At 35.7% G+C, this 25,919-nt stretch overlaps 1 protein-coding gene across 1 annotated transcript in view; it reads right to left on the reverse strand.

Moving 5' to 3' along the window:
• Positions 1-24,412, reverse strand: part of RPL10L (ribosomal protein L10 like) — a 178,873-nt gene extending 154,461 nt beyond the window's left edge. Inside the window, exon 1 of the mRNA XM_004055125.5 lies at positions 24,196-24,412. The gene's annotated coding sequence lies outside the window, so the exon portion shown is untranslated. The remainder of the gene's footprint in view (positions 1-24,195) is intronic.
• Positions 24,413-25,919: the final 1,507 nt, after the last annotated feature.

Consider the following 25,919-nt stretch of genomic DNA (forward strand, 5'->3'; position numbering starts at 1 on the left):
TTATGCTTCCAGCTTTGTTTTTTTGCTTAGGATTGCCTTGGCTATTTGGGCTCTTTTTGTTTTTTTTGGTCCCATATGAATTTTAAAATAGTTTTTTCTAGTTCTGTGAAGAATATAATTAACAGTTCGATAGGCATAGCATTGAGTCTGTAAGTTGCCTTGGGCAGTATAGCCATTTTAATGATACTGATTCTTCCTATCTACAAGCATGGGATGTTTTTCTATTTGTTTGTGTCTTCTCTGATTTCTTTGAGCAGTGTTTGGCAATTCTCATTTTAGAGATCTTTCACTTTTCTGGTTAGCTGTATTCCCAGGTATTTTATTCTTTTTTGTGGCAATTGTGAATGAGATTGCCTTTCTGATTTGGCTCTTCATTTTGCTGTTGTGGTGTATAGGAATGCTAGTAATTTTTGTACATTGATTTTGTATCTTGCAATTTTGCTGAAGTTTTTATCAGCTGAAGGAGATTTTGGTCCAAGATTATGGTGTTTTCTCTATATAGAATTATGTCATCTGCAAACAGAGTTTGACTTCCTCTCTTCCTATTTGGATGCCGTTTATTTCTTTCTCTTGCCTGATTGCTCTGGCTAGGATTTGAATACTATGTTAAATAGAAGTTGTGAAAGAGGACAGCCTTGTCTTGTGCCCATTTTCAAGGGGAATGCCTCCAGGTTTCTCTCATTCAATATTATGTTGGTTGTGGGTTTGTCATAGAAGGCTGTTATTATTTTGAGGTATAGTCCTTGAATACCTAGTTTATTGAGAGTTTTTAACATGAAGGGATGTTGAAATTTATCATAATTCACATTATTTTTGAATCAGATTATTCCTAGAAGTATCTATAATACATGATCTAACAATCCATTGCAAGGATATGCAGTCATTGCTTTTATTTCTATTAGAAGTAATTTATTTATTAATTCTGTTAGAAGTAATAGGCATTAGAGTTGCAATGATTTAAACAAAGGAGAAAGGGAAAGAGACAAATTCCTGGCTCATAAGCAGCTCACAGTCAGACACACTAAAATCATGTAAAATAAATTATAAAACAATATGACAAATATGAGATAAAGGTATGAATAAGTATTAAGAGTACTATTCACTTTTGCTTTCAGAAGTGTCAAAAAACTTCAGAAGTGTTTAGATTAATAAAGCATTTTTTAAAAATAAATTCATTTAAGTTAACAAAGTATGAGTCTATTTAAAATTAAGGAAAGCAGACAACTGAAAATTTAGAAACACTGTAAAGAGCAAAAACAAAAATAAAATCCATGCTTTAATACACAGCAATTAAGATTAATCCATTGGAGTTCCCTCAGACTTGAGATGGCCTTCCTCAATTTTCCTTCTTGAGTGTATATCTTAAGGAATGTGCCATTTGAGGTCTCTAACCTCTGCACTTGTTACTTTCCTTCTAATACTAAGTTTTACTGCAACATTTTTTCGAGACTCTTGAAGTATTGGCACTTTTTCTTCCCCTTTGTTTTGTTCATCATTCTCTTGCTTTATTATTGCCATCACAAATTTATTATTCTTTAATCTGTGTTTGCTGATCTTTGGGAGGAAAAATAAAGGTTATGTTTATTTTAGAAATGTGCTGTAATATGTCTAACATTCCTACATATTTTTTTTTCTTTTTTTCAGTTTCAAGAAGAACAACCTTAAAGATGCTATCTTTTCAGGGCCCAGCACTTTCTTTCGTTTGGCTTCTTTCAACTCAGAGACAAAATGACGACAACAACAACAAAAACCCTAAAACAAAACAAAACAACTATAAGTTGTGTTTCCTTAGTTTTGTGTATATTTTGTTTACACGTCTAATATTATCTTTTGGTTATGTAACAATATTACTTTACACTGTCATGATGATTGTTACTTGTCCTTTTTTCAGTTTCCTACTCGGTCCCTATTTTCAGTAGATTCATTATTAAAACATAAGATTAAAATTAGAAGAGGCTCATAGGAAAGAAAGAGTTTTGTTTGCAAGTGCAAAGACTTGACCTGAGATGTCTTTGATGAGAAACAAAATTATAGAAATAGTATATTGTTGCACATAAGAAAATTAAGGGAAAGATAATGGTTATGAGAACTTCAGATGAAAATGCATTCAGGTCTCACCCTCTAATTCTTATTTCTATATTTGTCTGTATTCTCTTTAACTGTATTTCTTGAAAAAATGAGAAGCATTTACTTTTATGTCAATAGGACTGCATGCTCGCAACTCTGATCTGGATAAAATACTGCTTTTCTCCCAGGAAACATTTAACATTAATAAGAAGACATGGAAGTCTTCTTATGTCTCTTGCTTTAGGTATATGTTTGTATTTTCGACTACTGTATCTACTGAGATGATGATGAATTTAGCTCTTTATTCTATTAATGTGGTGAATAAGATTGATTGTTAAATGCTAACCCAGCATACATTTTTGGAATAAACCACATTAGAAAAGTTTTCTAGTTACCTATTGCTGCCTAACAAACCATCCTAAACTCAGGGTTGCTATAATAACAAACAAGTTATTTTTATTTTTAGGTCATATGGCTCAGGGGGCTGACTAGGCTCAGATGGGTGGGTTTTGCTCACAATCCCATATAAGGTTACAGTCAGATAATGGCCAGGACTGGAATCATTGCAAAGTCATCCTCATCCATATGTAAGGCAAATGATGCTGGAAATCTCTCCATGATGTAGGCTTTTCCACAGCAGTGACTGGGTTCCCAGGACAATACTACTGAGAGAAAGGAGGAGAGATGCTGTGTTGCTCTTTAAAGTCTAGCCTAAGAAGTCTTTTTAAGTAAACAAAAATTGAGATAATTTATCAGAAATAGGTCTAGAATTTAAGAATGTTAAAGGAGTTTCTTCAGGTGACGGATTTTGCATAAACCTGGGATTATGGAGGTTTTCTGCCTCTCTTCTAGTGGCTAATATTTGCTTCATAGGCGAGAATACTCTGGAAAACTGTGTGAGATTTCTAGGCCAAACCCCAAAGCAGTAAATCACCCACTGCATAATTTTGCCTGCAACAGGAATATCCCTCTCCTGTTCCATGCTCAGTTCTCAATCTTTCTCAAGAGCATCTAGTGATGACCCATGGAAAAGATCTTGAGGGTGTGTGTGAAATAATCTTGTTACAAAATACTCACAGTTCTCTAAATTGCCATGCTACCTTATTTTTGCTCTTTTAATTTTTCCTTTTTTTTTCCTTTGAGACACAGTCTTGCTCTGTTGCCCAAGCTGAAGTGCAGTGGCAAGATCTAGGCTCATTGCAACACTGACCTCCCAGACTCAGGTAATCCTCCTCAGCCTCCAAAGTAGCTGGTGCTACAGGCATGTACCACCATGCCTGGCTAATTTTTTGTATTTTTTGTAGAGACAGGGTTTTGCCGTGCTGCCCATGCCAGTCTTGAACTTGTTGGCTCAAGCAATCCTCCACGCTCAGCCTCCCAAAGTGCTGGAATTAGAGGACTGAGTTGCCACACCCAGCCTTGCTCTTTAAGAATGTGTTAAAATTGTTGTTTTTTCTTACATGATTTTATTCTCCTCATTTTTTCTTCCAGTACTTTGCCAAAGGTGAAACAGTTCCCGTGTTCCATGTTTTCCAAGAGAAATTTGTCACCCTTTGGAATTCAAAATACTTATTGCTATATGACTTCATATCTCTGATTACCTTAAAACAACACGGTTTTGTATGTTGTTTAGCTATTTTCTTACTGCTACTGGAATAATGACATTCACTTGGGTCTTTCCATGTCCTAAACAGAGTGAAACTATTATATCTTTACCACTGATGGATCTTTTTGCTGGATGTAGAATTTTCCTTTGACAGATTATTTTTCCCTTTGAACATTCTAAGAATAGCTTTTCATATTTGCCTTAATTGCATCATTGTGATAAGCAAGATTTTTAAAGTTTTATATCTTTTAAATGTATCATATATCTTTTTGGCTGACTTTAAGGTTTGCCTTTTTACTTCAGTTTTCAACATTTGATTACTATGTACCTAGTTATAATTTTGGGGGGTTTATCATGCTTTAAATTTGCTGAGCTCCATGGACATATGAGTTGATATTCTTGATAAAAATTGATATTGGGACCTTATTTCTTCAAATATTCTTCTTCCTCAATTTTTATCTTCTTTAGTTTTCTTCTTCTCTTCCATTAAAAATCTATTAGATTCTTTGATATAATCTATTTTTTAAAGAATTGGTCTTACATGTGTATATATGTGAAAAACATGGAAAAGAAGAAATTATAAAATCTAAACATGTTTAGAACAGTTTAGAATAACTGTCTGCACACAGACTCTTTCTCTATGTGCTTCAATTAAGATAATTTTTATATATTTATCATTTCTTCTGCAGTGCCTAATCTACTGTTAAGCATATTCACTAATTCTTTATTTTATAGATAATAATTTTATTCTATAATTTCTAGTCGGTTCTTTTTTACATTATTTCATTTCTCTGCTGAGTTTCCTATCTCCTAACTCATCATATTCATCTTTTTTTAATTAAATCATCAACCTCATTTATAATTGGCTTCAAATTCCTTGTTGGCTAGTTTTAACATCTGCGTTAACTATATTATATGCTATATATTGTCAATGCTATACTTCTGACAGCCTAGAATGTATTTATTTATTTATTTATTTATTTATTTATTTATTTATTTTAAAGGGTATTAACTTCTGTTCTACCAACATGTTTTTAAAATAGTAAATAAGCTTGGTTGTCCCCATACTCTGTTTCAAGATTTTGAGGGAAGTTCAAAAATAGTCAATTTTCTCATGTTACAATAGCTTTATTTCTAAAATATGGTGAAGTTTTAATTTATAACAACTTCAGGCTAGCTCCTCTTTCAAAGAAACTTTTGCTTTTCTTTCTCTAGCTCTGCTTTACTTTAAAAGAAAATAAATATTTTTTCATGATTGGCCAAATCATGGTGTCATAGAACCAGAGGGTTTTGTTTATGCTGTGTCCCATTTATTCTATTTTGTACTAATGACATTTGCTGTGGAACGATACTGATGTGAAGAACACTTGTCTAGTGCTTACTTTTATGCAATACTCTTCCACACGAGCAACATAGAACTGATCAATTTGCAAACCATTATTACTTTTGGAATTGCTCCCAGAAGAGAAAAAATAACAATTTTCCTATTTCATCTTCTTAAGAGTCACTCTTTTCTTATCATTACCCTCATTTTTTTGTGATAAAATTTTTTTTTACTTTCATAGTAACAAAATTTATGGCATCAGTTTACTAAAAGGTGTGAAGAAGTCAGCTAAATAACTAGTGCTGACAGCTGTAATTCATTTCCTCAGCAATCAATATGCTCCAAAATGAAATCACTTATAAAAACATCTCAGAAAGCAATTTATAGGAATCAATTACTACCACATGATGGAGAGGTATTATAAGCTGTTATCTAATAATAAAGAGAACAATCTATCAGATATAACTGACCCAGAAATGACAAATTAGTAGAATTATGATCAAAGGAATAGAAAAAGACATTAGAACAGTGACTGTAACTATATTCCATATGTTCAAGAACCTAGAGAAAGATTGAAGATGTTAACTTGTATTCGCCTGTTTTCATGCTGCTGATAAAGACATACTCAAGACTGGGCAATTTACAAAAGAAAGAAGTTTAATTGGACTTACAGTTCCACATGGCAGGGGAAGCCTCACAATCATGACAGGAGGCAAGGAGGAGCACGTCACCTCTTAAGTGGATGGTAGCAGGCAAAGAGAGAGATTGGGCAGGGAAATTCCCCCTTATGATACCATCAGATCTCGTGAGACTTATTAGCTATCATGAGAACAGCATGGGAAAGACCTGCACCCATAATTCAACTGCCTCCCTCCAGATCCCTCTCACAACATGTGGGAATTCAAGATAACATTTGGGTGGGGACACAGCCAAACCATATCATAAATGGAGACATAGAAGAATCAAAAAGACACAAATCAACTTCTAGAGATGAAACTATATTTAAGATTAAACAATACACTTGATGGAACTAATAGAAGGTTATGTTTTGCAGAAAAAAAGTAACAAATTTAAAGACATAGCAATATAAAGTATCCAAAAGGAAATGCATAGAAAAAACGAATAGATTATCATAGAGCTGTGGGCAACTTCAAGCAGACTAATATGTGTATAATTAAAGCAACTGAAGTCTCCACAAGAGGGCTGTGTGGTGGTTTTAAAATATAACCACAAATTCATTGATATTCCTTTTTTAATATATGGAGCCTTGTATTGATGCTCTTGAATGTGAAATGGACTTATGACTTGGTTCTAAAGAATAAAGTGACAATGATGGAGTGTGACTTTGGAGAGTAGGTCATAAGAGGTACCATAGCTTTCTTCTCAGTCATTCACATTTGAGAAGAAATTAGCTGCCATGTTGTAAAAATAGTCCTACCTGTTAAAAAACTAAAGCCTTTTGCCAACAAGAATTGAGGAACGGAGGCATCCTGCCAACAGTCCTGTGAGTGAGTTACCTTTAAACACATTCTTTAGTCCAGATAAGCCATTAGATGACAGCAGCCCTGTCCGACAAATGACTATAACAGCATGAGAGACTCTGATTCAGAACTATCCAGTAAGCTTCTTCTGAATTCCTACTCACAGAAACAATGATATAATATTCAGTTATTAAAGCTGCTAGTTTTTATTTAGGAATTTATAATATATTGGGAATTTATAATATATTTAGGAATTTATAATAAATTGATATTGATATAGTATAACATGAATAACATGTTATACAGCAATAGATTACTAATACACATTTTTATGCCTAAAAGTGAGGAACTGCCACAAAATAACCCTATACTGTGACAATGACTATTAAACTGAACAGTGGGAAGAAGCTGGGAACATTTGAGATGCTTTATAAAAGCTGAAAAAGCCTAGAATAAAGTGTCTGTAGAAGCACCATGGACTTTTGGGAGGCTATAAGTGAGGACTTAAAGGAAAGTGGGAAAAATTTAAAATTGGAGGAGACTGGATACTTGTAACATGGTGGGAGTTAGAAATACTGTCCTCTCGGCCGGGCGCGGTGGCTCATGCCTGTAATCCCAGCACTTTGGGAGGCCGAGGTGGGCGGATCACGAGGTCAGGAGATCAAGACCACGGTGAAACCCCATCTCTACTAAAAATACAAAAAATTAGCCGGGCGCAGTGGCGGGCGCCTGTAGTCCCAGCTACTCGGGAGGCTGAGGCAGGAGAATGGCGTGAACCCGGGAGGCGGAGCTTGCAGTGAGCCGAGATTGCACCACTGCACTCCAGCCTGGGCCACAGAGCGAGACTCTGTCTCAAAAAAAAAAAAAAAAAAAAAAAAAAAAAAAAAGAAATACTGTCCTCTCTAATAATGTTTAACATAAAAAACACTCCTGATGAACTGGATTACCTAGCTAAGGACATTCCCACTCTCAGTGTTGAACATGCTTTCTGGTGGCTTCTTACTGCTTACAGTAAAATGTGAGAGGAAAGAGATAAACAATGGAAATGCTCTAAAACAATAATAATTAGAGGTTTAATAGCATTGAAAATTATCAGACTTTCCAAAAAGCAAAACATGTTAAAAATCAAGCAATGGCTTCCAAGAAATGGTCAAATACAGTTCACTGTAAGAAAATCATTGTCTAAATATGAAACCCAAGGCATGAATATAAAATGTGTTGTTAGGATCTCAGAAATATCAATGGTCTTGCCTCAAACAAAAGATCCATTCAAGAATTTAATTAATCATCTCATGGATCCTCTCAAACAAATGATAGGTTTTCTAAGAAGCTTAAAGGCATTGTCCTTGCTGTCACAGTAGAAGTCCTATGTAGAGAAGACTTATCTTGAAGAAATTTGTGAGTATAAGTTTCGAGAATGAAGTGAACCCCAGTATTATTCATCCGGGACCTACGAAATTTGAAAACAATTACATTCACTAAACACTGTGAATTTACAATTAAGACACAAAGGTGGTAAAAAGCAAAAAGTTTTTGGATTCCCAAAATTTGACCAGCAGGAAGCAGCCTAAGTAAATTATGCACCAGCAAACATGGGTTACTTTTACAGAAAAGAAGGATGATTGAGAGGGAGAAACCAAGAGCCCAAAAAGCATAATAAAAAGCCCCAGAAGGCAAAGACAATTGTCAGGAAGCATTATTTCTTAGAAAGACTAGCATGAGTTATAATCAAGGACCTTCTAACACTTGTTTGGATGACTTTCAAAATGAGCATGAATTAATGATTTTGTTATTTCCATTTTTCCCTTTGTGAACAGGAATGTCTATAATAGTTATTGTATATCTGTCCCACTACTGTGTGTGGAGAGTGGGTGGGCATCACGTGTTTATACCTTAGGTCATACTTCAGTAACTGTATCTAAGAAACTAAAGTGAGGCAGCAGCTTCTCCATATGGAACTGATATAAATGGCAAGATAAGGAACTTTTTGTTAGTTACATAATGGGATAAGACTTTGGAAACCTGGAAAGAGATGAATGTATTTTGCATATGATAGGATTATAAATAGTTTATCACCAGAAGCTAGCACTGTATATTGCAAAGATTTGTCTTTTCTTTATTAAATTACCTTGGCATATTTGTCAAAACTCAGTTGACTTTATATGTGTGGGTTTATAGTAGGTTACTCTATTCTGTCACACATATTTATGTATCCATACTTTTACCAATACTACACTGTCTCGATTAACATTGTCTTGAAGTAGTGTGTGCTCTCATTTTTTTCTTTTTCAAAATTGTCTTGACTATTATAGTTTTTTATTTTTCATGTAAATTTTAGAATCAGCTTGTAAATTTTTACAAAAGAAGTCCCCCTAAAATTTTGATTGTAATGCATTAAATTTGTACAAAAATTTAGTTTCTTAACAACTTCTCGAGAATGGTGAGTCTTCCTATCTTTGAACTTACAAATCTCTCCATTAATTTCAATCTTTTGGATTTCTTTCATGAATATTTTGTAGTTTTCAGCATAGAGATGTTTACATTTTTGGTGCTACGTATACTTATTTCATGTTTTTCCGTACTATTATAAATATTATTGCTTTTTCAATTTTAATTTCCAGTTGTTCATTGCTATTATGTAGAAATATAATTGATTGTCATATATATATCTTAAATATATTGACTTCATTAAGCTCACAATATTTGTAGTAACTAATTTTTGTATCTTTGGATTTCTCTATGCAGACAATTATTTTGCCTGTGCAAAGAAACAGTTTATATCTTCCTTTCCAAATGTATGCCTTTTACTCCTTTTTCGTATTTTATTGTACAGTCCAGAGCCTCCAGGATAATGCTGAATAGGAGTGGAGCGATTGAATATTCTTTCCTTGTTTACTATTTTTGGGAGAAAGGGTTTCACTGTTATCTATAAAGTGAGCTATAAGCTTTGTTTTTAATAGATAGCCTTTATCAGGTTGAGGAATTTATAATAAGTCGATATTGACATTTTCTGTATTTAATGAAATTATTATTTTTTTTTCCTTTTTTGTATGTTTAATTATATTGTTTTTCACATGTTGAATCAACTCTACATTTCCTATATAAACCCACTTGTCAGGATGTATTACACCTTTATACATTGCTAGATTGGACTTCCTGACATGTTGTTTGTAATCTTTGTGTCTATGTCCATTATATAACCCTGTAGTTATATTTTCTTATAATATATTTTTATCATTCTTGAATAATTTATTTTTGAACTTCATGTCTCTCTTCTAATGTTAGACTTATATTTAAGCTTTAACAGGGCAACATCTTTGCCAAAATCAAAAACTCCTTTAATCGGCAATGTGTCACTTATGTCATACAAAGTTGTTTAAAAGAAATAACCCATAAGTTTTATAAATTCCAATTTTCATTACTTATTTAATACTAAAGATATGATTCTCCGTTGCTAGGGAATTCAGGGAATTCAATGTTATATTTTAGGAATACTAAGTAAGGAAAATGCTAAAAATAAATCATTTTAACTAAGTGAGCAGGTTTTAAAAATTACTATTACTAGTTTACCTAAACACCAGCTCAGAGTGTTGTGATTATCAAATGCACTGATATGTAGTTTGGTATGTTATTCAGCATCCATTATCTTCTTCCTTGTTACTAACTTAGGGATTTTGTTTCATGTATATGTTGCCAGAGGGCTTAGGTGCGTCTCCAGGTACTGGTGAGATCACTAACCCCAGCGTGGTGTTTCAGGTTCTTGAAACTGCCACAAGAAAGCATTCAGAGACAAGTTAGAATGAAGCAAAAGGCAAGAAGCGTTTATTGCAAACTGAAAGTACACACTCAAGAGTGGGAACGCAGGTGTATTTGGGAGAGTAAGTCATGCACAATGGAGTTTGGGTTTCTAATTTTATGGGCTCTTCTAATTAGGGAGTGGAATAATCATGAGGTTTTCTAGGGAAAAGGTGGAGATTTCTTACAATTGAGATGCCACTAATTCTTATACTCAATATGGGCATGCTCGGATCTGTCATGATACTGGTGGATGTGTGATTTAGTATGGTAATAAGCACATAATTAAGTCTGTGATATGGCATGGGTCAAACCCAACACTATGTTGGACCCAGTCAGTTTCAACTAGCTTAGGCCCCACCCTGTTTTGTTAGGATCATATCAGCCCAGGCTCATCGTCGTCCTTGTAGCTAATGTTAACAACTTCTTTCTTGCTGTTATGTGAAATTACTGCTGATATGTTTCCCACTTCTCCTGTGACCACCCAGCATTCCTATTTTATAGGTATTTCTTTAATTAGGGGGTGGAATAGTCCTTAGATACTCTAGAAAAGGAGGGGATTTCAAGGACCCTCAGTTGCTGACCCCTTTTCCCCTTCTTTGGGTTTGCCTGAGTCATGGACACGTCACCCTGATCGGGATTTTGGCCATCTTCTCTCCCTTATGTTGGGCTTTCTGTTATCCTATGGTTTCTTTGTCTAGTTCTTGTTTCAACTGTCATTTGGGTTTTTCCATCGTCCTGTTACCATACAGCACTATTCCTACATCATATCCATCTCTCCTCCACCAGTTAACGCACTTCAGAAGAAACTGATCCCAGCATAACCTATAGGGCTGACTTTTTTACTTAAGACATTAGATTTCATTCCTTTAACTTCAGTGGCTATTTCTGAGGTAGATATATGATATATACCAAATCATTAGGACGAATTTCAGATATCTTATTTAATATTCTGTAAGAATAACTCCCTCTTCTCTTTTGGGTGATGGTATATGTGATACGAAGCCTTGAAGTGCTGTAGTCATTTGGTTATCATGAAAGAAAGGAGCCTTATACAAAAGTGAGCCATATAGTGAAGAAAAGAAATGGGATTCTTTAGTGACCATTTAGGCACTGAATTAGATAATTCCAGAAGCTCACTCTATATCTGCACTTTCAATGATGTAAGCCAACTTTATTTAGGTTTCCTGTTATTTATAAGTATTTGCATCCTGAAAGAAGAATAATGTTTATGAAATTATTTTATGAATTTGGTTATGACATTTTCCTCAATAAAGCCATTTTATAATTTCCAATTGTTTAAGGGGGTAAAGGTACAGTTTATAACATAATCAGCCAGTCACTGCCTAAAGTAGACTAGGGAGGCCACCCTCCCTTTCACTCTCTAAACTTCAGCCCACAGTTCTTTCACTCTTTCCAATACACCATATCCTGTCCTGCTTGAGGATTTTGTATATGCTATTTTTTCCACCTGGGATGCCTCCCTTTGCCTATTCATTGAGAATATCTCACCCTGACCAGTATTTCTTTCAAGACACCTCTACTTATGACCACCCAACCAGATTACATATTCCTATTATTCCTTTTTTTTTCTTTTTTTGGCTCAGTTGATAAATGTCTGCCTCCCCACAGGATTTCAAGGCATCTTCTTTGCAGCCATTTTATACCCAGTGCTTATATTAAGGATATAACATAATAAATCTTCAATAAATATTAATAAAATTATATTTTATATAATTACACATGATTGAAAATTATATATTAACAAAATTATTAATATTATTTTAATGGCACTATAATCTATTTTTACTCACAACATTACTAACATCATATGTGTGGGTTTTGTCCATACCAAAACCACTTCTTCAATTCTCTGGACCACCAACAGGATGTGCCACAATTCAGTTCAACTGTGACATCAACTACCCGGAGTAATTGTCAGACTCCACCAGTTTAAGGGATCCGTACCACAAGATTGTCCGCATTACAGATACAAGTTACAAGAATCGTAAGCCTAGGGTACGCACACTTCTGTCTGAGCTGGCTATAATGATGAGGATTCCTACAACCTCCTCCTTCAGGTTCAATCATTTCTAGAATGGTTCACAGAACTCAGGAAGACACTTTACTTAACTGTCATTGGTTTATTATAAAGAATACAATAAAACACAGCCAGATTAAGAGGTACATTGGGCTAGGTCTGGAAGGATCCTGAACACAGGAGTTTGGGTGTGCCACACTCCCGGCATGTGGATGTGTTTGCCAGCTCTGAAGTTCTACAAATACCCTTGTTTAGGGTGTTTTTTTGTTTGTTTGTTTTGTTTTTGTTTTTGTTTTTTGGACGTTTTGCTACAGGAAAGGAGCCCTGATCCAGATCCCAAGAGAGGGTTCTTGGATCTTGCACAAGAAACAATTCAGGGCGAGTCCACAGAGTAAAGTGAAAGCAAGTTTATTAGGAAAGTGAAGGAATAAAAGAATGGCTACTCCACAGACAGAGCAGCCCCGAGGGCTGCTGGTTGCCCATTTTATGGGTATTTCTTGATTATATGCTGAACAAGGGGTGGATTATTCATGCCTCCTCTGTTTAGACCATATAGGGAAACTTCCTGATGTTGCCATGGCATCTGTAAACTGTCATGGCACTGATAGGAGTATAGCAGTGAGGACGACCAGCGGTCACTCTCATGGCCATCTTGCTTTTGGTGGGTTTCAGCCACTTCTTCCCTGCAACCTATTTCATCAGCAAGGTCTTTATGTCCTGTATCTGTTGCTGACCTTCTATCTCATTCTGTGACTTAGAATGGCTTAACCATCTGGGAATGCAGCACAATAGGTTTCAGCCTCATTTTACCCAGCTCCTATTCAAGATGCAGTTGTTCTGATTCACAAGACACTGACAGTTTCACTACATAAGCATGATTGATTACATCAACGGCCATTGGTAGTTATAGGTAGTTATAGGATGCAGCTAAAATTTTTAAGCTTCAACTCAAGACGGTCTTTCTGGCAACGAAACTCCATCCTGAAGCTATCTAGAAGCACCTCAGCCAAAAAGTCATATCATTAGCCTATGAAAGTCACTCCTCACTCAGGAGATTCCATGGGTTTAAGAAGCTAGGTGCCAGTAAACAGGAACTAAGCCCAAATATATATATTTCTTTATTTTGCCACAGGCATGGAATTTTAAAATGTGGTTAGAATGGTTTATAATAAATGATAATTACTAGGAAAGAAGTTTTTATTATATCATATGGTCATAAATGAGGGAGAGTTTGAATAATAAACTTGTCTTTAAATATTGAACTATACTGGGTTTTGGAGGAAATAAAAAAAGAAAAAAAAATCCAGTGCTTCCTAAAGCAGAGTTGACTCACTTCCTAAAATATCTGTTAACTATTATACTCATATATATGCAATAGGCAAACTTCCAAAATGATTCTAAAATTATATTTTAAGATATATATGACTTTAGCTCGCTTAATTTATTTTTGTTAGTTTGAGTCTTTTTGGCAGAATACATACCTCGGGTTTCTTTTTCTCAATTCCCAGATAGTGAAAAATTTATAATTTAGCAAAGCATTACTCTTATTAATGAAATAATTTACACTTGCATGTTATAAAGTTTTTCAATCAATTGTGAGGTACATGGTAACTGTTACATATGTGGCTGTGATTTTCTTTTTTTTACAGCTGTGAATGGTAGATTTATATAGTATTGTTCTGTATCCCATTTTCTCCTTGGAAATCTGCAATGTTGAATTGAAATGCATGAAATTTAAGACTGGACTGTTTCAGCCTGGGAGATGTTGAAGGGAAAACATCAGTTTTCATGGCAGTTGTCTTATTCTTCAACTACTGGGGAAAACAAAAAAACAAATAATGAAATGAACAAAAAATTTAGCTCTAATCAGGCATCCAAGAAATCTCTCTTTTGTCTCCCATTTCAGGAGATTGAAAAGAAAATGGATGAAATAAAATGATTTTTACAAATGTCTTATGATGTTAATATTCCTTAGGGAGCAAGCTATAGAAATGTTAGAAGCTGCTAAAAGTAGGGGATATATTTGGAAGCAGATTACACTGCCAGTTTTTCATTGTTTAGCACATTTTATAGCCCTCCCTAAAGAATACGCCTTGATAACATTACCAAATATAATCTAACATGGGCCAAAAAGTAGAAAATAATTTCTACTAGGATAGAGTACAGTTATTAGACATAATCATAGTAATGCCCTGATCATGTTCAGTGGTTTGGGGATGATCAGAGATATTCATAATGACATAAATACCTAATTTGTCTGAAATGAAAGAAAAGGTGACTCACAAAATAAGTCTTGGATATGCCCCTGGTTGAACAGAGATGATATGTTCACCCTTTGGAGAAGTAATGAATCCTCATCGAAAATGGGTTAGAATATCAAGATTGATGACACAACACACATACCAAAATGAATCAATATATTTATCCATAACATAATGAGGCTTTTGAGAGAAGCAGGGGAGGCTCCCAAGCATGTCCTAAAATGGCTGGATAGAGCAAGGAGAAATGACCAGTCTGGGCTTTTATTGGGGTTAAGGGTGGGGCTAATGTGATGGTTTCCTCATGAAATCCAGGGACCATGTGATTTGAACTGCTTGCCAGTGCCACAGGAGATAGCATACAGCTTTCTGATTGGTTTGCCCAAATGTGAGGCAAGAAGAGAAGAGGGAGAGGGGAGGATTGAAATTGTCTACAGTTTAACATTTAAAATTGAGTTAGCCTTTCTATTACAATAGGTTTATTTGACAAGTCATGTACAACGGAATCCTGCTTAGGTATGTTAGGTATGCAATACACCTTATCCCCAAGGGAAGGGTCCTTATCTACTGACCCCAACCAATGTACCACCACCACCATAGCCACTAATGTTCTGGTCTGGAAGAGGAGTTTTGCCACTGATAAAAGGGGAGGAGACCTAACTGGGTTTTAATGCTCAGATGCACATATTTTCAAGAAAAATAAGTAATTGTAGTGCTCTTGCTTGTAGTGGTTTTGCTTCCTCGTGGGGTATAGTGAAGGCTTCAGTGAAACATCCCTTTTAGTTGTTTTTATTTTTTCTCCTTTCAAGATTTTTTTTATTGTATTTTCTTTTCTGGCCTTTTTGCCCATGTCATCCTTTTAGATATCTTATTCTGCTTCCTCTTCTTATTTTTGGGAATACTTCTCTGTCTAGATTCACATTGCTGTTTCAGTAAGGGCTGAGGATTAAGCATACTTTGTAATCTTATTACTAGTGGTACCTCTCCTTATAAAGTGAAGTGAAAATTTAAATAAGGCCTTGGAGAGAGTATGTATACAGTATTTTGGCATGCCTATTGTTGCTCGCATATTGTCCTGTTCAGTTCATATGATAAACTGTCATCCTAACTAGCACACAGTAAACAAGACTGAATACATCTCAGTCACATATATATGATAATATTGTAAATGAGTCATTGGATATAACTTAGCACAGTGCCAGATATACAGCAAACCTCAGTAAATGATAGCTATTATTATTAATATTATTATTATAACATAACTAGCACATCTTGTGTTCTTGATTTCATGGTCATGAGAATAGAATGAAGAAAATCTTGGTTTGCTATCAAGTAAAGATAGATATATTTATATATACCTTTCCGTATGTGTATCCATATGATAGATGGAGTTCTGTGACATGCTCTGGTATAAACCTTTGGAAGAAGCTATGCTAATCTCTCAAACTCTCAGAATGCTCATGTGGACTTGGGAATGATGGCAAGAATGTGTCAGTAAGTGGTGGCAGTCATGCTAAAATAGTACAGGAGAGAAATCTGGTCATAATTCAGCACAGAAGAATCAATAAGTGTCCACAAGCAAGTCTAATAGTACCCTATGGATCTATAATATTTATACCTCTTTTATTCTTCAAAGCATCTTCTGAAGTGAGGACCATGTCATGCTCTTTTAGAAGGACAGAAAGGCTAAGGCCCCAGAAATCATTCAGTTTGTTTCATTTATTTCATTACACTCATGCATTCAATTTGCTTATTGGGAGTGCTTCAAAGCACCATGTTAGGCAAGAGATATACAGATATATCTGTAAGTCCATAGGTATAACTGTGTATGTGTGAGTGTGTGCATGTATAAATAAATATAATAAATATATAGATTTAATAAAACATAGATGAGTCCTGACCAAACTCATGCTAGAACTACCTATGTTGTTAAGTAGGCAAATGAATCTAAGAAGTCTTACATTTGGATCTATAACCAGAATTCTTTCCCAAACTTTAGGCTCATATCTGCTATTTTAAAAAGATATATCTTAAAGTTTTAAAAGACAAAATATGCAAAAAAAGAACCCTTGACCTCAAACCAGCCCTGCACCCCAAAAAGCTCTACCTATATAATTTCTTGTTTTATTAGCAACTCTATTTTCCAGTTGCCCAGGCCAAAATCTGGGAGTCTTTTTTAACTATTAGCTTACTTTCACACCACATGTCCAATCTATCAGGAAATATTGTCACTATCTTCAAAATATATACAAATTTAACCACCCAGCACTATTTCCAGTGGTTCTGGTCACTACTATATTTTACCTGGATTTCTGCAGTAGCCTTGTGATTTGATTCTCTACTTCCACCTTTGCTCTTTATAGTCTGTTTTCAATAAAGCGGTCAATACGATCCACTTAAAACATGGGAGAAAACAAAAAAATAAAACTATAGGCCAATATCCCTAATGAATATAGATGCAAAAATCCTCTACAAATATTAGCAAACCAAATCCAATAATAGTACATCAGAAAGCTAATTCATCATGTTGAAGCAGGCTTTATTCAGGGATGCAAGGGTGGTTGAACATACACAAATCATAAATGTGATCCACTACATGAACAGAACTAAGAACGAAAACCATATGATAATCTCCATAGACGCAGAAAAAGCATTTGATAAAAGCCAACATCTCTTAATGACAAAACTCCTCAACAAACTAGGAATAGATGGAACATGCCTCATAATAATAAGAGCCATCTATGACAAACCCACAGCCAACATTATACTGACTGGGGAAAGGTTGAAAGCATTTCCACTAAAAACTGGAACAAGACAAGGATGTCTGCTTTTACCACTCCTATTCAAATGGTACTGGAAGTCCTAGCCAGAGAAATCAGGCAGGAGAAAGAAATAAAAGGCATCCAAATTGGAAAAAGGAAAACAAATTATTTCTTTTCGGTGACATAATCATACACCTAGAAAACCCTAAATGATAATCGTGACCAGAAACACTGGAAATAGTGTTGGGTGATTGAATTCGTACATATTTTGAAGACAGTGGTAATATTTCCTGGTGGATTTTATATGTCAGAATCCTATACCTAGAAAACGCTAAATACTCTCCTGGAAGTCTCCCAGAGCTGATTCAGTAAAATCTCAGGATACAAAATCAATGTACAAAAACAGTAGCATTTTTATACAATAACATTCAAGCTGAGAAACAAATCAAGAACTCAATACCATTTACAAATGACTACAAAAATAATAAAATACCTAGGAATACAGCTAACCAAGGAGATGAAAGATCACTCTGCAAGGAGAACTACAAAACACTGATGAAAGAAATTGTAGATGACACAAATAAATGGAAAACATACCATGCTCATGGATCAGTAGAATCAATATTGTTAAAATGATCATATTACCTAAAGCAATCTACAGATTCAAAACTATTCTTATAAAATTACCAATGCCACTTTTCAGAGTTAGAAAAAAAAATCCTTAAGTTCATATGAAACCAGAAAAAGCCTGAATAGCCAAAGTAAGCGAAAAGAATACATCCGGAGGCATCACACTGCCTGACTTCGAATTTTACTATGAGGCTATAGTAAATAAAACAGCATGGTACTGATACAAAAATAAACAGATACATCAATGGAACAGAATAGAAAAACAAGAAATAAAGTCATATATCTACTCACAACTGATCTTCGATAAAGTTGACAAAAATAAACAATGGGGAAAGAACACCCTATTCAATAAATGTTGCAGGGAAAACTAGCTATATGCAGAAGAATGAAACTGGACTCCTATCTCTCACCATATAAAAAACTAAGTTAAGATAGATTAAAGACCTAAATGTATGAAATAAAACAATAAAAATAATCTAGGAAAACCTAGGAAAAAATCTTCTGGACATTGGCCGAGACAAAGAATTTATGACAGAGACCCTAAAAGCAATTGCAACAAAAAAAATGACAAATGGGATTTAATTAAACTAAAGTGTTTTTGCACAGCAAAATAAGAATAATAATAATAAATAACAGACTAAACAAATAACCTATAGAATGGGAGAAAATATTTGTAAATTATGCCTCTAATAAAGGACTAATATTCAGAATTTATTTAAAAAAAACATTAAAAACTAGGCAAAGGCCCTGAACAGACACTTATCAAAAAAAAAAAATATATACACAGCCAACAAACACATGAAAAAATGCCCAACATCAATAATCAATAAAACCACACTGATACATTATCTTATATCAGTCAGAATAGCTTTTATTAAAAAGTCAAAAAAATAAATGTTGGCAGGAATGTGGAGAAAAGAAAATGCTTATACACTGTTGGTGGGAATGCAAATCAGTTCAACCTCTATGGGAAAACATACGGAGAGATCTCAAAGCACCAAAAATAGCACTGTCATTCAACCCAGCAACCCCACTACTGGGTAGGTACCCAAAGGATAAAAAATAATTATATAAAAAAAGACACCTGCATTCATAGGTTTATCACAGCACTATTCATAATAGCAAAGTCATAGAATCAACCTAAGTGTCCACCAAAAGATACTTAGTTGATTAGATAAGTAAACTGTGGTGTATAGATACAACATGGAATACTATGCAGCCATTAAAAAAAGAATGAAACAATATCCTTTGCAGCAACATGGGTGGAGCTGGAGGCCATTACACCAAGTGAGTTAACACAGGAGGAGAAAATCAAATATCACATGTTCTCACATATAAGTGAGAGCTAAAGAAAGGGCACACATGGATATAAATTTGAAGAGAACAGACACTGAAGACTCCAAAATGGGGGTGGGAAGGAGAGGAAAAGGTTTGAAAGATTATCTATTAGGTACAATGTCCAATATTGGGGTGATAGGTCCACTAGAAGCCCAATTCCCACCATTAGGCAGGTAATACCCATGTAAACAAGCACATGTACCTCCTGAATCTAAAATTAAAATAAATAAATAAATAAATAAACAAACATTGTAGATCGTATCCTCTTTAAGTCTTCAAAATATGCTTCTCTCAGCAGGAAACACAAAAGGCCCTACATCCTCTTCTTTCCCTCATTATCTCTCTGATCTTACCTCCTACTAAGGTCCCTGATCAACATGCTCTAGCCACAGAGGATGCCTTATGGTTTTTGGAACATAAGAGGCACACTCTCACCTCTGACCTTTGTTTACCAGTTCTCTCTTTCTGGAACATTTTTCCCCCAGACTTTCATGGAGCTAACTTCTTCGCCACCTTCAAGTCTCTGCTCAGACTTCACCTTATCAACAGAAACTTCTTATTAAAATTATAATCTCTTTTAATTTTAAAATTAAAAATTACGGTTTCAAATTACCATTGCTTTGCTTTACATTTTTATTTTTTCCTTATAACACGAATCACCAACTAACATAATTTACTTTCAAAATTATATTTGTTGTTTATCATCAGTCTCTCCACAACTAAGAAACATTCAGGAAATCTCGATATGTATCTGTTTTGTTCACTGAGGTTCAAGTTCCAAATGCGAAGAACATAATCTGGCACATAGTAGGCACTCAGTAAACATTTATTGCAAGCATAGGAAAGCCAACCGGTAACAGAAAGAGAGGAAAATAGATTCAGATAGAAATAAACATACAGAGACAGTTGAGGCACTGTAAATGGGGAGTTGTATCATGCACATTCTTAATGTTCTGTTGCTTATACAAGCTTTAGATTTAAAAAGAATTCTATTCTCCAGCCAGTAACAGTTCCTCCTCATTGATGTTGTAAAAGTCAGGTTCTCTTATACCCATGCAAATCCTTACTTCTACCATGTACTACCTGAAATAACCTGTTACTGTGATCAACAATGCCAAGCAAAAACACAAACAAAAAATATCCTAGACTATGACACGAAGCATCTACAAAATGCGTTTCAAAATAATTTCGGCTCTCAATATATCATGGGTTTTTTATATCTATAACTGAGTAGTATTCATATAAAAGACTTGATTATTAAATCTATTCATTAATATTCATCCATTATAAAAGCATTTTAAAGTAGACTTGCATAAAGATAGCTAGTTGCGAAATTCAGAATCAATAATTCTTAGAGCAAACTTATTTTTATTCAAAAAAGCAAACTCAGGGGCTACTATATGTGGTGTTCTTTTTGAAGCCAGGCTGAAATACGAAAATAAAATAAACCAATTAATCAAAACTTCTTTAACCTTTCAATATATGTACCATGTTTATACCCTTGTGTTCTTCATGTCCTTGTGTAATTTAACATTATGTCTATAAGGCCAGATACATTTTTTGCTTGTTAATTGAATAACCTTGAATAATTAGCTCTCTACTCAGGAACAGATTTTTTCCCCTTTTTCCTTTGAACAGCTTCACAATATAGCGTTTAGCATTTGCAGTAAGATTTCAGGATAGTTCTTACTTTGAATCTCAAGTATTGAGAGAAAACTAACTTTGTGGACTACAATTTGTCACATCAAACTTAATCCATTTAATATTCCAAAAAGGCTCTTAAAATTTCTAACTTCTTAAGAACATGCAATACCTAAACTGCTTATGTTTGGTGCATTTTTCCCTTTTACATTTTTAATGATAATTTTCATTCCCACAATCCTTGAATACACAGATGATCCAATGGTAATGAAGTGATTGAGTGCTTACCTTTGTGGGGTGCATTAGATCTTTCAGGCCACTTATGTCCATTTAGTAAATTGCTACTCCAGTGCATTAAGTGGAACTCCAGTAGCCTAAAATTGTTAATGCACTTAATAATTTGGCACTTGTAATTGCCACTGATGGTAGTACATTTGCTTTCAGATTCTCATAGTAATGATTATGAAAAAAGAATTTGTGCCCAAAGAATTACATGATTGGCCATTAGAATTATATAGGCTCTTTAAAATTTATAATAAATCCCTTTGCCATCTAATATTAAATAATGGATACTTCAGAAGACGCTGCCAAAGATTTTTTTTCTTCTCAAAATGCAAAATATGTTCCTCCATGCAATAAAAGAAGCCACATACCTATACTCTAGTAAATAACTCAGTGCTATATTTTCATTTTGTCTTTATATTTAACTGCATCACCACTGTAAAAAAAAACCTCATGTAAAAGTAATATATTCTATGTTATGGAGGGAAACAGAAGTGTCAGGGTACAACGTTTTAGTTATGTAGGATGAAAGAGTTCTGGAGACCTAATTGACAGCATGATGACTATAGTTAATAACACTATGTATACCTGAAAGTTGCTAAGAGAGTAGATCTTAAATCTTTTCAGCACACACACAAAAAGGTGACAAATATGTTAATTAGCTTGATAGTGGTATTTGTTTCACAATATATGTATATCAAAAAGTCATACTGTTCACCTTAAATACATATAATTTTCATTGTCAATTATACCTTATTAAAGGTTAGAGGGAAATGATATCACAGAATGAGAAGGAATTAGGCAGATCCTTCCAATAGCTGAAAGACTATACCTTCCCAACCATAATGCAGAATCCCACATTTAAAACTCTACAGGGATTTTTTTTTTCTTGTAAGCATCAAAATTTTTTATTGAAAAAACAATGGCTAGTTTTTATCCAAATTGAAGGCATAATCACATATTTCTAATTTTCTATGTTGCATGAAATGACTACTTAGTTTTCAAAGGCAACCATGGGTAACAAGCAATTAGCTTTAGTCAATAGACTTCCTTTATGGCTCATTTAAAGCCACCCATTATCTCTCACTATGGTGCCGCTCACCTTTGTCAATTTAACAATCAGAGAAGCAGCATCTCTAAGATGATGCACTTTCCAAAGCATAAGCACAGGTTACAGAAGATCTAATTCACCCTCCATGTTTCAATTCTAAAAGTTCAGCAGAATTCACCATGTGTTTTCAGGCATCCTAATTTCTTGGCATTCACTTCTTAATTAGTCGGTGAGAGGTAAACCAAGCTCTATAATCCTGAGAGGAATTGATGTAAGGGCAGTGTTTAATTGGACGTTTAAAATCACTCGGAAATTGCTGTTATCCTTAAATATATGGTGTCCCTCCATCATGCTGGTGTCATTCAATGAGCTGATATTGATCAAGAGTTAGCTTATTAGCCAGATAATGAAACCACTTTGTTTATGCTTTGCTTCTGTAAATTTTCTGCTGTACTCTGTGAAGAGTTTCATCTCTGTCAAGTATAAACATCAAATGGCTTTATTTTACCTGTAACTCTTACTCACTCTGTTCTGTTACCATTATTTTTGCTGAGTATCAAGATCACTTTTGAATATTTTAGTCTGATTCCATGACTTGTTACTCACCTTGGGTTATTACAACAATGTAATTCAGTTACTGAGATTCTATCCTACAGATTTAAAAACGTAGATTCATGTTTACTTAATGTTCTTACCCTTCCCCCCTACCAGGGTCAGTAAAGCCCAGTAGCTTGCACTGTAGGGTGGGTAAACTTGGTCTGCTTCTCTCATACTGGTCTTTCCACTGTCCTTGCTCTCAGGGGGTGGGACAAAAAGGAAGAGGGAAAGATGACTGTTTTTTAATGCCTGTGGCAATTTATCTAAATCTTATGATCAATCATACGTAACACAAGCAGCCACACACTGGAGATGATAAGGTTGTGGTCCTTTCTATGGTGGTCATTATCTTGAGACAGTCAAGTATAAAGGGGTCCCTGGGGAATCCTCCACCGGCCTGTGCACTGGGTGAATGGGGTGGAGCTGCGGGAAGTTCGTGCCCTTTGGAGTGGGGAGGAGCCTGGCCTCTCCTTTTCCAGGATGGGAAACTGGGATTCAGTCTGTGAGATGAGGGCCTGTTAACAGGAACCCCTCTCTGGCTTTGCTGTGTTGTTTTTTTTTCCTTTTTCCTTTTCGCCCAAAAAATTCCGTTTCTCCCACCCTTCTATGTGTCCGTGAGCCTAATCTTTCCTGGTTGTGTGACAAGAACCCAGCTTTTAGCAGAAGCAAGAAGAAAGTCGTCCTACAGCAATCTCTTGTGTAGTTTGTAGGATCAATGAGAAGAAAGGCAAAAACTTCATTGAGAAGACACTATTTTAAATAGTCTCTCTGGGCATGGGGAATTTATTTTGGCTTGGGCTACATCTTTCAGTCGCCCCCCCAGCTTGGGGGCCTTACATTGCATTCCACTGTGTGGATCCTATTGCTCTATGTTGCAATAAGTGAGGCAAACTTGCTCTAGAAACTTCACCTACTTCTTATGTCCCACACCTGGGGGGCTACAAACACCAGAGATCTATCTTCACTACCTTTCAGAAACCTACGCTGCAGAGATAGTCTTCAGTCAGTCAGTCTCACAGTATTATTAAGTTATCCTGGCTGAAATGACACCTCACAGCCCTCAGGTGTGTGCTTCTCTGGTTGACTGATGCTTCTAAACTTTTTAACTATTCACTCTTCTGGTTTGTGTATTTGTTTTTTTAAGAGACAGAGTCTTGCTCTGTCCCCCTGGCTGGAGTGCAATCGCCCAGTAGTGGCTCACTACAGCCTCAAACTCCTGGGCCCAAGCAATCCTCCCAACTCAGCCTCCCTAATTGCTGAATTACAGGTATAAGCCACGTACCTGGCCCTATTTATTCATCAATAAGAGCTGTGAACAATACCTTCAGTTCATGGTTCTCAAACTGAGAGGTGACAGCGTGCTGGCGGACCTGGCAGCCCTCGCAGCCCTCACTCGCTCTCGGTGCCTCCCCGGCCTCGTCTAGGTGCCCATTCTGGCCGTGCTTGAGGAGCCCTTCAGCCCGCCGCTGCGCTGTGGGAGCCCTTCTCTGGGCTGGCGGAGGCCGGAGCCGCCTCCCTCGGCTTGCCGGGAGGTGTAGTGGGAGAGGCACCGGCGGGAACCGGGCCTGCGCGCGGCGCTTGCGGGCCAACTAGAGTTCCGGGTGGGCGTGGCCTTGGCCGGCTCCGCGCTCGGAGCGGCCTGCCAGCCTTGTTGGCCCGGGCAGTGAGGGGCTTAGCACCCGGGACAGCAGCTGTGGAGGGTGCGCCAGGTCCTGCAGCAGTGCTGGCCCACCGGCGCTGCGCTCGATTTCTCGCCGGGTCTCAGCTGCCACCCCGCGGGACAGGGCTCGGGACCTGCAGCCCACCATGCCTGAGAAATATGTGGGGTTCTATCATCTATATAACATAGCATGTCTCCCCACATCTTCTCTTCTCTCAGACGTTATGAACTGCTTTTTCTCTTTCTGTTACCATCAATATTTTTCCCAACTTTGTAGCTTCTCATATTTTTTAGAATACCTGCTCTGGAGTGTCCCCTTTTTCTACAACAGAAAACAACTAATTCTAAACTCAGCCCCATCTGAAGCTAATATTAGACAGAAAGATGTAAGGAACCCTGACTCAAAATTTTGGGGCTTAGCCCCGAGTTAACATTCTTGCCATTTGGATCTTTGTTTTTGCTGTAATTCAATGGAATTTAATTTAATAACCAATTAATTAGTAAATGCTTTGTGCTTGACACTTTATGTTCTAGGAATAAATTTAAATAAGGAGGTCATAGTTTGAGAGAGAAGACAGACGTCTAAAGAGTACTTATAAACAAATTAGGTAGTTACAGTATATTTGGGGAAAATTGAGGAAGCCAAAACTAACTCAGCTAAGAAGTGTATCATGGAAGAGGGAACACATAAATGGGTCTTATCAATAGGGTGATTAAATTTTGAGTTGCTAGATTGAACTTTGACCCCTTCAATAATAGCTGTCTCCCCGAATGCCCACTCATCTCAGAGGACAGGAAGAATTCTAGGGCTTTATTTTCCTAAAATGCTCAGCGTTTGCCAAGATTCAAATCAATAAAACATAATATTAAATTAAAGCAAGACAAAATAATATAAGCCATGCTAATAAAGTGATGAGGGAACAAGCCCACATGAACATAAAATAGTAAAGAGATTTTAGTGGAAAACAGCAAAAGACAGCATCTTGAAAAACTAGAATTTGAGAAAACATTGAGTAAAGTATGCATGAGGCCATTTTGTGCAGAAAGAAAAGAAGATATCTTGGAAAGGAAGACATCATGAGCAAAATTATACAGTCAAGAGAGCAAAGGATATATTAATAAAATCAGTAATGCAAACAGGTGGGAAGAAGAAGGTATTGGTAGAATTTGCTTACTGATCAGATTCAAGAGAGATAATCAAGCAAAGAAAGATAGGAGTTGGACTCTAAAATTTTGGATGTTTTCTCTGGAAATATAGATTGGAGAAAAGTTTAAAGGTAAGGCAATTGACTTCTCTATATTTAGAAGTCAATTAGAGTTAAAATTATGAAACTTATTTTTCATATGTATGTGCCTTTTAGAGAGAGAGAGACAAGGAGTCAAAAT

Source organism: Gorilla gorilla, chromosome 15 (assembly GCF_029281585.2).
Source record: "Gorilla gorilla gorilla isolate KB3781 chromosome 15, NHGRI_mGorGor1-v2.1_pri, whole genome shotgun sequence".
Lineage (NCBI taxonomy): Eukaryota > Metazoa > Chordata > Mammalia > Primates > Hominidae > Gorilla > Gorilla gorilla.